The sequence below is a fragment of the Sus scrofa genome, chromosome 13 (assembly GCF_054392235.1).
Source record: "Sus scrofa isolate SSC_HxYL_T2T_F1_AM1 chromosome 13, Sscrofa_HxYL_maternal_Yorkshire_Landrace_v2.0, whole genome shotgun sequence".
Lineage (NCBI taxonomy): Eukaryota > Metazoa > Chordata > Mammalia > Artiodactyla > Suidae > Sus > Sus scrofa.
Window position 1 is genome coordinate 179,380,117 of NC_139395.1, and position 12,554 is coordinate 179,392,670.

Sequence of the window (12,554 nt, forward strand, 5' to 3'; positions counted from 1 at the left end):
AAGTACAATATTAGACATTTAATTTAACCAAATACTCAATTATTTAACTCTGTACAGATTAATTCATTTTGATTATGTCAGTCATACCTAGAGAAGCCAGTCCTCTGGATATATATATTTAAACAAACAAACAAATAAAATACCTAATGGCTTTGAAAACTTCTCTTTTTCCAATCTGTTATTCATGCTAAATTCACATTAATTTTAACTGAACTTATTTTTTGCAACAAGCACATACTTCAGAGCTATGACTACCTCTCTGGCATCAAAAGCTTAAGTAACAAGTAATGGTAGTTGGGTTGGAAAGCAGAAAATGAACATAGTGAAACTAGAGAATTAATATAAGCTTTGGGTAAAGAGCTGTGCATGTTCAAGTTGAATTACTCGTATCATGACTTTCAATAGAAGGATAAATTCCTACCTGCATTTTTACAGAAAGCAGTAAGGGTAATATATAACTTGATATTGGAAAGAGGCTGTAGTTCTCTAGAAAATCAAGCAAGCACAAAAAATTGAGAGAGTTAACCAGAAAAGAAAAGGAGATACTTCACTTCTAGCTTACAAAGATTTTTATTTAAATCTGAGCAATTAATAGAAAGAAAACAAGGAAGGTAAATTTACCAGAAATGGAAAACACAAAGAACATGTCTGTTCATTTTCAACCAGGAAGGGAATCTTATTATAGTCACCTTTGCAAACTCTTCTTTCTTCTCATCTAGAGAAATTTAGGCAACTCTTTTTCTCTCCTCCTTCATTTACTGCCAGTCATGCTGTTTGCCACTCAGCAAAGAGATATTAGTATAACTCAGATGTGGTTACCTTATAAATATATTGAAATTTATTCATTAAGTGGTAAAGTCTGAGCATAAACTCTGTTGTGCAATAGTACATGTTACTTAAATAAGAAAAATTTTAAGGTATTTTATTTTCAAGTTGAAATTTCCTCTGGAAATTTTTGCATTAAATATGTAATTTCTGGAGTTCCCTTGTAGTGCATTGGGTTAAGGATCTGGCATTGTCATCACTGCAGCAGCTTGGGTTGCTGCTATGGCATGGGTTCTATCCCTGGCCCAGGAATTTTCATATGCTGTGGGTGCAGCCAAAAATACATATGATTTTCATGAAGCACCAGTATGTATATGCATAAGTTATTTCTCTTTCTTCATATACAAAGCATAAAATATTTTCAGGTATAAAAATGTATAAAGTAAATTAACAAAAAAGGAGTTCCCATCATGGCTCAATGGTTAATGAACTTGACTAGTATTCATGAGGATGTGGGTTCGATCCCTGGCCTTGCTCAGTGGGTTAAGGATCCAGCGTTGCCATGAGCTGTGGTGTAGGTTACAGACATGGCTTGGATCCTGAGTTGCTATGGTGTAGGCCGGCAGCTACAGCTCTGATTCTACCCCTAGCCTGGGAACCTCCATATGCTGCAGGCACGGCCCTAAAAAATAAAGAAATTAAAAAATAATAATAATAATATGAGTAAGAATACAAATAAATTTCCATACTTTACTTTAACTTAAATTGCTAATATTTTTGCAATGACTGGTTACTTATTATTTTCCCTTTCACATAGCTAACCCTATTGACATTGTAAACAGCTTACCTGACCATACAGCAACCATTTTGTGCTTTTCTAATGCCTTCATCTCATGGGCATAATCGCTAAAATCCTCAGCCATCATCATCCCTCCCATGTCTATATTTCCTTAAAAGGATATCATACAAGAGTCATATACCTTTAAAAATGTTTTCTTTCACTGCTGTTGTAGACTGAATTGTGTCTCCTTCAGAGTTACATGTCAAAGCTTTAATCCATGATGTGACTGTATTTGGAAATAGGGCGGCTCATAGTTTGATAGGGCTAGTATCCTTATAAGAAGAGGAAGAGATACCAGAGATCTCTTTCTCTCCCCACTCAGAAACAGAGAAAAGGCCAAGTGAGGACAAAGTGAGAAGGTTGTCGTTTTCTAGACAGAGAAACCGGACCAGAAACCAACTCTTTTGGCACCTTGATCTTGGACTTCAAAACTTTAGAATTGACTGTTGTGAATTCACTTAATGTTTATTCATTAATCCTATGATTTGAGAGAAAATGAAATTTCATTAAAATTCATTAAATTACCTATTTCTTCTACATGTTAGGACAATGTATATAATTCTATACTTTACCTTGGTAGGCTTAATACTGAATAATTATAAATATTGCATAATTATCATCATACCATAACATTTTCAGAACAATCAAATATATCATATATACTTAGGTTCACCAAGATACCTAGTTCAGTGCTTTTAGCATGGTCTATTTCTTTCTTCCCTCTCTTCATTTTGGAATTAATGTTTTCTTACACCTTTCTCATATATAAATTCTCTGATGTTATTGAAAAAGCCCAATTGTGTGAATCACCCAGGAGAGTGACAGTGTGTTTTGCATAGTAATATTCTCTAACGTAACTATCTCATGGATTTCACATAGTAGGTGCTCAATAACTATTGATGAAATGCAGATAATTTGGGATCTATAAATTAAGTACAAATCTATTTCATGCTTCCCACTTGAATGGAACAGATTAGGATATATTTCAAACAAGGCAGGTCAATTCCTTTTGTTCATTTGTAATCTTGTTGAAGTTAATAGATCCCATAAGTCACTCTCTGGGAGTAAGTAACTCAGTTGAGAAGACATCTTAACTCTTTCAGTACGCAGTGAAACAATTTGTGTTTTGGAGACTGAGTTACTACCACAAGTTGTTTAGACTGCAGTCCTCTTATGGTTTATAAAGGAAGTTTAGTATACTGAACTGACACTTGAATAAACAATATTTATGTTAATACACAGTATAAAAGAAAATAAAAAAGCCAATGTTATATCTATAAACCAACATTATTGAGAAAAAATGGTCAATTTCAAAAGAATTTGTGTGTCAAACCATGATTTTTCTCACACTACTTTTTAGAGCATATGAATGGGTTTAAAGACATTACAGAAGATATGCAATGTCTTTTTTTTATTATTCAAGAAAAATAAGGCCTTCTAATGAAGAAAGATACCCAGGTAAATGGGTAACAGATTAATGCCCCACCCCTGCAGCACACATATGTACGCACGCATGCGTGTGTACACACACACACAAATGTGTGCATGCACACGTGTGCTTGCACACAATTCTGCTCTTACAGAGCAGGTAAGATACTACTGAAATGTATGTTTTAGAAAATAAAGGGACAGAGGTAAAAATATACTCTTCTGTTTCCATAACCCTGAAATTTAACTTTCTTTCTTAAGGAATTTTCATCACAAATAGATTACGTAGAGTTCAGTAAGGGTGAAGCATAAACACATATTGCATCTGCCTAGGTGTGCAAAAGAAGGAAAAATTCTACAGTTTGTTTTTATGTAATGTTAATGTCATATTCTTAGTCTTGAAAACTAAAATAAATAAAAGCAAATGGACATTATCCCTCAAGAGCTAGTGCTGAGTTAAAGTTAATATGAAAACATGTATTTCTATTTTAAACCCCCATGATAGCATCAGATTTTGGTTTTCTTCTTAAGTTTTAGGAATAAAATTCTACATGGCTTTCTTTCTCATTTGTTTTTCTCTCTCTTTCCCTCTCCCTATTTCATGTTTATATAGGTGAATGAGCATTGAAATGTACATTTTAGGAGTTAGGATACAGGAGTTCCCCTCGTGGCACAGTGGAAACAAATCCGACTAGGAACCATGAGGTTGCAGGTTCAATCCCTGGCCTTGCTCTGTGGGTTAAGGATCCGGTGTTATCGTGAGCTGTGGTGTAGGTCGCAGACATGGCTTGGACCCCATGTTGCTGAGGCTGTGGTGTAGACTGGGGACTACAGCTCCTATTGGACCCCTAGCCTGTGAACTTCCATACACCGTGGATGCGGCCCTGAAAAGACAAAAAAAAAAAAGCAAAAAGAAAAAAAAAAAAGGAGTTAGGATACAAAAGTCAATATTCGTCATGTCCCTAGTTATATACTTGTACCTTAGCAAAGTAGTGTAACTATGATTTGGGGTTTTCTGCTATATAAAATTAAAGATTTCATATGCATTCAATTCCACGACATTCTATCCATCATCCTTTCTCTACATACATTTTCCTCCTAATTTATTACAGATTCCATGATTTCTCAGCTTAGTTATTTCTCTAAAACTAACTTCATCTTCCTTAATTCCCTTTCCTTTCATCATATTTGCCTGTAAATCACCAACTCAGGATGAATCCAACCATTTTTGTTATTCATATATACATAGCAGGGAACTATAAAAATGTATAATTTAATTAAGATTTTTTGATCAATTGTTATGTATTAGGTACCTTTTAATGCTCTGGGGAGACAGAAAAATAACAAAAGAGGCAAGATCCCTGATTATATTTTAATGAGGAAGACATAATAAATGAGACAAATTAGAACATTTTACGGTAATTAGACATAATTGCTAAGAAAAAAGATGAAGCAAGGAAAGAGAATGAAGTTTGGGAGTGTGTTTAAGGGAGGCTTCATGAGAAGACAAACTGCATAACATCTAAAGGAAGATCCGAAGCAAGTGATGATGCATTCTCTATAGGTGTTTGTAGAAGAGCATTACTAGCAGAGGAAACTGAAAGTGCAAAATCTCAAGGCAAAAGCAGTCCTGACTTGTTTTCAAGTCGCAAGAATGCTAATCGCATTTAGACAGGAAGCAAAGAAAAGTCTTATGTTGTGCTCAAAATCAGGGTACTATTAGGACACAGGACCTTAGCGGTCATGTAAACACACACACACACATACACACACACACACACACACACACACACACACACACATGGCTCATATGATATGATTGTGGGGACTACCTGGCTAAAATCTGTAGGATAAACCAACAGGCTGGAAACTCAAGCAGGAGTAACATAAAAATGGATGAGTGATCCCTGTATATTGGACCTTAAATAATTTACATTTTCACAGAAGGCTAGGAATATTTGCCCTGAGATTTTAAAAGGCCATTCCACCATTCCATCAAACATCCTGCTCCAGGATAATGAGCAACATAGTGAGACCAGTGAATTCCAAGAGCACTGGCCCATTGGCACGTTTCTTTTGCTATAAAGTGAGTTCTTTGATCACAAGTAATGTTTTGTGGAATTCTATGATAATTCATTCTGTATGTAAATTAATGTAGTCTGGGAAGAAGCATTACATGTAGGGAAGGCAAATCTGTATCCAGAAAACATGTCTACTTCAGTAAGGATGCCTCTTCTACATGGAAGTGATCTGATGTAATCAACCTATAAATCTGGTAGCTGGCTTACTCCCCTGGGGGATGGTGTCATAATAGGAGCTCAGTTTTGGTCTCTGCCACTGGCTGATTAGGAACTCAGCAGTGGGTATAGTCATATCAGTCTTGATGAGTATTGGTCTTTGTTACTAAGCTCATGTATAACCTCACTCCAGGACCATTTTTTTCATGACCCCATTGCATAATAATAGGAGTGGTGAGGAAAGAGGCTGACTGATATCCACAGAACTGGTCAGCCTATTCATTTTATTATTAAAATCCTCCCCTGCAGAGGTCACACTCTGATAGGCATTGAGTAAGGCACAAATATCTTCACAATTTTTATCCTATTCTGAAAAGTATTTCCACTTAAACTCTTCCCCCAAACTCTTCATCATCAGTCTTCCAATTATTTTCTTTCAAAGTCCCTGACCACCCAATCAAACTATTGGTCCAGAACCCATGAAATAGGTGTACAATTGCACATCTGGCTATTTTCCCTTTCTAACAAAATGAAAAACCAGTTGTATTGCTTGAAATTCTGCTCTGGGAGGATTTCTTTTCATCACTGTCCTTCAGGGATGTCACAGAAAGGAGCTTTAGTGCTATAGCTCTTCACTTCCTGGTAGTGTCTACATATCATACAGAACTATCAATAAACTGGTCCCAAGTTCCTCTTCTTCATTCACCTGATTATAGGGAACTCCCCTTGGGTCCATCAACGCAACCTGGGAGAGAGATGGTAATGTAACAGAAATGGAGACCATGGGCATTTGGGCCACTTCTTATGTAACCTGTTTATGCCTTAAGGGTCTGCTGTAGCCCATTTGCATTTGATGATGAAGTGTTGCTGTACATGTCCAACTTTATAACTAGTTGCATCAGAAGATACCCAATTTATGATGGACTGCTTAGACTACTTGGTAAACTGGGGTCTGTGGTTAATCATCCATTCTGTACTAAAGGCCAGAGGCTAAAAGCTATTTTTCAGAGAGTAGTTGTCCCCAGAGAACAACTGGACTTTCCCCCCAAATCCTGAGGGTCTGCACTGCAATTCAACAGTGATAAACAGGGGATATCTATGTCATATATGTACATATGCTACATTTGGATGACAAACCAAAGTGGCCAAATATAAACAATAAGTGAGTGTTTTTTAAAGGAGGAGGGGTAAATAGATGCAAAATGTTGTCTTCAGGGTGGATTAGCAATGGGATTCTGCTGTGTAGCACTGGGAACTCTGCCTAGTCACTTATGATGGAACACATAATGTGAGAAAAAAGAATGTATACATGTATATGTAAGTGGGTCACCATGCTGTACAGTAGAAAAAAACATAAATGATAAAAATGATATAAATGATAAATGATATATAAATGATAAAAAAATAAAGGAGGAGGATGTGAGCTAAATTCTTGGGAATAAAGTGATTTAGAATTGGTAGGGGAAATGCATTTTAAGGTTCCCTGGTGGCTCAGCTGTTTAAGAATCCATTGTTGCAGCTGCTGTGGCTCAGGTCATTGCTATGCTGCGATTTTGATCCCTGGCCCTGGAACTTCCACACACCATGGGTGTGGCCAAAAAAATAGAGAAGTTTTATGTTTATCTTTCCAGAGTTATTTATCTTTTCTGATCATTCCTCTGATTTATAAAAACTATATTTTATTATTTTTATTTTCTTATTATTTTTATTTATTTTTCATTAGAGCTATGACGTCTACATATATTGTCTTTTTGAGGTAGTTTTGTTTAAACCCTTAGTTTGCAAATTTTTTGCTTTATTTTTTTTCTAAATTGGGTGGGTTCTTTCAAATATTAAGGAAATTTTAACAGAGCTAGGTAGCTGGACTGCTAAGTATAATGAAAAATTTCAGATTGCTTTGGGAAACCATAGAACAGAATCATCAAATGATTATCACTTCTTGGAATTTACCATTTTTAAAGGGAAATTTCCACTAAACTAAGTTTTCCACATAAGTGACAAATAGACATCTGTGTTTCATATGTATAGTATACAAAAATTTGGACCAACTTACTTTTCTAACTAAAATAAGTAATCAAAAACTTTATTTGGTTAAAAATTGCACTTATACTTAAATATTCACCATTTATGATGTCAAAATAAAATAATTTCTTTCACATGATACAGACAAATATCATAAAAAGTAATAATCTTTTGCTCTAATTAACTAGGTCATATTTTAAATTAAAAATGCTTTAAGAGATATTGTCTTTTCTGGAAAAATGAACTTATTACATAGGAGAGAAAATTATAAAATACTAATCAAAACCTAATTTTAAAATTATAATATCAATATAGAAATTAAAATATAATTAGGAAGCTTTCTATAGGAACATTAATCTAAAGTTTTGAATAAAAACAATCCTAGAAGTAATACCCAAATATCACATATGGTCTTCCCAGAGGAATAGCTCATTCTATTAACTAGTTTGTTGAGAATATACAACAACTCAATATCAATAAATGTCTTTAGCACCAATTCAGCTTAAATAAAATACACATTGATTCTAAGATATTTTTAGTTTGAATTTGATATGTACCTTTAAATGGTTAACAACTCTTTAAAGGATTTTGGAACACCAATAAATTTTTTATGACCTATACTGTATTCTCGGATTTCAGGATCCTAGAAATATAATGTTAATTTACATGAATTTTATCAGAAATATTAAAAAATCTGCTAGTACATATGTCATGCAGCCTTACTTTATAAGCAGTTACTTTTATTTAAAAATATAAATTTTATATGCAAGGTATTTGTTATAGGTTAAGATTAATTATTTCAATGTTAAACCACTCCTGAATAAAATTAGTTCTATTTAGATTTTGCATTTGGGGGATATCAAGTTATAGTTATACTCCATTAGTATCATATACCTCAACTAAGCCATCATAATTAAATTGAATAAAATAAAAATAATGAAAAATTATTATAGTCGATATTTTCATATGTACACAATGGTTATCTATAAAATATAACTCTAAACAGATACAAGTTGTCTATAGGTTGTTATATTCAAACTTCTGTAAATATAATTATATGTAGTTTAATAAATAAATGAACACCTTTAACACATTTATGATTGGTTGCTTTTTTGTTATTACCAATTTTTTTTCTCATAGAGTGTTGCTTCATACTTTGAAAATATTTTAAGTATTAGACAAACTTTTGATTGGTAAAATATTTAGCATGCATTTTTATTAATTTCTAAAACCAGCCAAAATACAGGAATGCATTTGTTTTTACTATTTTTAAAATAGTTTTGTCACTTATAAATAGGGATATAAGTTAAGAAAAATTCCTGTACCTAGAATGAGTTTTCCAAATTCAACATTCTGTCTATTCGTAAGTGATTGCTAAATATTCCTCCTGTATTTAGCTGAATGTAGGCATGCAATCACTCAAGGCTATTTATGAAAAGAATTCATGTAATTAGACTTCTTCTGTGTCATAGTCTATCTCCTAAATCTATATGTTCTGTAGCATCCAACAAAAATTTTCTCTTTTTAAAATTTTTTTGATATTTTTATTTTTCCATTATAGTTGATTCTTTTTTTAAAAAAGTAATTGAGTCCTTTTTTGAAAGGCAGAAAATATCTGGACAGCAAATACAGAGTTAAGTGTATAATGTCTTTACTCTGTTTAGATTAAAAGATTGTTTAGATGTATCTATTGAATTAAGCTTTTTTGTGTGTATTATTCAATTCTAAGTGTTAATATACATGATATTGCAAATATTTATTACAGCCTAATATATACACCAAGAATGTGATAAATTAACAGACATATCTGATTATAGTATGTGTGTAAGGAAAGAGGGAAATCAAAAGTATCTCATGTTTTTGTTTGAATGGCTGGTGTGTTGAGAGGTAGATATTATTTTGAGAATTACTGAAGGAACAGCAAGGGAGATTGTGAGAGTGTGTGTGCATGTGTGTGTGTGTAGGGGCAGTGCGCAAGAATAAACTTTTCTGATTTTTTCATGTAAACATTGTGTGATTCTTAGGAATTCAAGTTGTTTATGCACTATCTAGACACAGGAAATAAAGTCAAGGCTGTGGAAACCATTTGGGCCAAGATTTGCATTTATAGAATTGTATGTTAGCATTTTAAATCCATGAGACTAGAAGGGGTGTCTTAAAGAAAATGTATAGGTGTAGAACATAAATAAGACAACCATATTCAGAGGTTCCAGAGAAAAGGAGGAATCATGAACAGTGCCATGATTGTTCGGTCACGTTGAAGCCCAGGATGTCCAGATGGGCAGGGAAGAGTGTGTTTCAGTAAGGAGGGAATGAACATCCAGGCCAAACACTGCAGAGATGAGGAGATGGACAAGCAGAGAAATAGCCTTTCTATTCTGTAATATGAATGCCATTTGCACCTTGACAAGAGGATATTAATCATAATGAGAAGAAAAAACTTTATTGAAGTATTGTAAGAAGAGAATATAAGTAATGCATAAGGATGACCATGGAAAATTTGCCTCAAAGATAGGAAATGAAATATTACAATAAAATGGAAGTAATCCAGGAAGGGTGTTAGTATAACAGTATTTTTTTAAAGAAGTTCTCAGTGACAGAGTTTGGATTAGCATTTATTTATCCTCAGAATTCCTAATTTATCTGAATTTGGGGAGATGGTGATTTATAATTCCATACTGTTGTCATTGCTCTACATTCTTTTTAATTCAGGAATTTAACTTTTTCACTAATAAGGACTATCCAGGTCTTCTAATTAGATCCATAGTTTGTTTCCTTGTGTAAAGATACATTGCAACACAGTCTAATCATTCCTGTAAATATTGTCTATGTCTGCTTTCATCCTACAACAGCAAAGCTGAGAAGTTGTAACAGACACCTTACAACCCAGAAAACCTGCATTATTTATCAGATAAATAGTTCTTTATTGTAAAGAGTTTACTAGACACTCATCAATGTATTCAACTCCTGTAAATTAATTTCTCCCTTTTACTTCATTCTTTTTCATGGCTATATTATTAATATAACTTTTATAAATAGTATATAGCATAGGTCATGATTCGGATTATTTTCTTGTCTAATCTGACAAAATCTACTTTTTACTAGATAATTTTATTATTTCATTATTCATTAAATCATGCACATATTTTATTAATATACATATACAAAAATATACTTCTGCCAGCATTTTCATACCCCTGCCTTATTTTTACCTCATTTATTACCCTCTTTTCATTTAGTATTTTGCTGTTCCGTTGCTTTACCTTTTACTGATCTGAAAAACAGAAAATATATATTTGGTTTCAATAGTGCATACCCTTGAGATATTAACATGTAATCTTTAATTTAAAAAGTTAAAATTTATCAATATATGTATTATCTGCTTCAAAAATACCTGGGCTTTAGAATACTTTAGGAGTTCCCGTCGTGGCGCAGTGGTTAACGAATCCGATTAGGAACCATGAGGTTGCGGGTTCGGTCCCTGCCCTTGCTCAGTGGGTTAACGATCCGGCGTTGCCGTGAGCTGTGGTGTAGGTCGCAGACGCGGCTCGGATCCTGCGTTGCTGTGGCTCTGGCGTAGGCCGGATATGCCACGGGAATTTCTTTTAACCTCTTTCACTTACATGAAATTATTTTCCACTATTTTAGGCATAGTATTGTAATCTAGAACATAATAGGATTATTACCTAAAATTCTCAAATATTGAATAATATTTTTTCACTGCAAATCCTAGCTGAAAAATTTCATCTGAGAACTTATTCGTTTATAGATAGTTATTTCTAGTGGATGTCCAAGTGAAAACATATTTAATTTATTTGGCCTTTAAAACAGTCTAAGCATATTTGCTGCAATTGTCTTTCCAACACTTGAAATATCCAGAAGACTCATTATGAATTTTTCTATTAGTTTCCAATATATTTACACACTTTATTAAACAAACCTAATGGTGATTTATAGTCACTTATACCATTGTACTGCATATGATTGATTACAGGGATCCAAAAGTAAAGTACTTGTTATGTTGACAAAAGTAAAACATTTATTTAAAGCTGAAATCATTTGCCAATTTTTATTGAGACTCTGCTATCCAAGACAAATTTAAACATAATTAAAAATAACTTTTCCTGAATTTCTGAATATAATAATTGGTAACAGTTTCTGAAATTATACAGAATGAGATATTTGGACATAAAATTAAGCATTTTTACATTCTGGTAATTATCACTTAACTGATGGTTATTCAATTTCAGTGACAATCATATTATGAGATAAAAAATAATGCCTGAGTTAGGAAATACACGTATAAACAAACATATATACATACATAAAAATCTATTCTGTACTTTTGAGGAACAGCAAGGAGAAGCCTAAAGTAACAAAAGACATTGTGCTCAGTTCCTTTTCAGTTTATGATTTTTTGTTATTTCAAAAAGTTTTGTTTGAGAACTAAAAATGTAAAATAAAAAATTCCATGGGAAGAAGATTAAAGGAAAATGATTAACTGTTGGACAAAAAAGTGGAGATAAATTTAAGCAGCTTGTCACTAGGATTTCTACTGATAAAATTATTAGCGTAACATTTAATAGATTTTTGTTTCCTGAAGTTTTCCTTTTGTATGTTACTTTTGAAATAATGTTTCAATAAGAAAATAATCCAGAAACTAAGATAAATGAAAGAGATAAATGATAAAAATAAGATTTCTAAAGAGAAATACAACCATTTATATTATTGATATTAAAAGATTATAAGAAAATATAGCATGTAATTGTCAGGGCACATCTTTTAAAAGCAAAAGAAAATAAATAATTTAAAAGCAAAATATAAATCACTAAAATTGACCCCATTCCCAAAAGTAGAAACTTTTAACATCTGGATAATACAAAGATACTAGATGGGCAATTAAAAACTATTTATGGAAACAAAGACACCAGGACCAATTGGAGAAGATTTTCCCCAAAATTATTAAACTATTTGAGAGGCTATAAAAATGGAAACGTCCTCCAATTAATTTTATACATTACAATTACATGAATTCCATAACCATATACATATGACTGTGTTTTCAACCGCCTTGTCCCACAATGCTTATTTCAGCCACTTTTCATAATACGTATTCTGTAAGGCTCCTTTTATTACTTTTGCACAAAACTCGCTAATTCATAACCTCTCTCTATACACACCAAAAATCAATATCTTATTCTACTCTAAAGAAGGAGTAAAGGTAATTGATTAATAGTAATGTATTTCAGCATATAAATGCT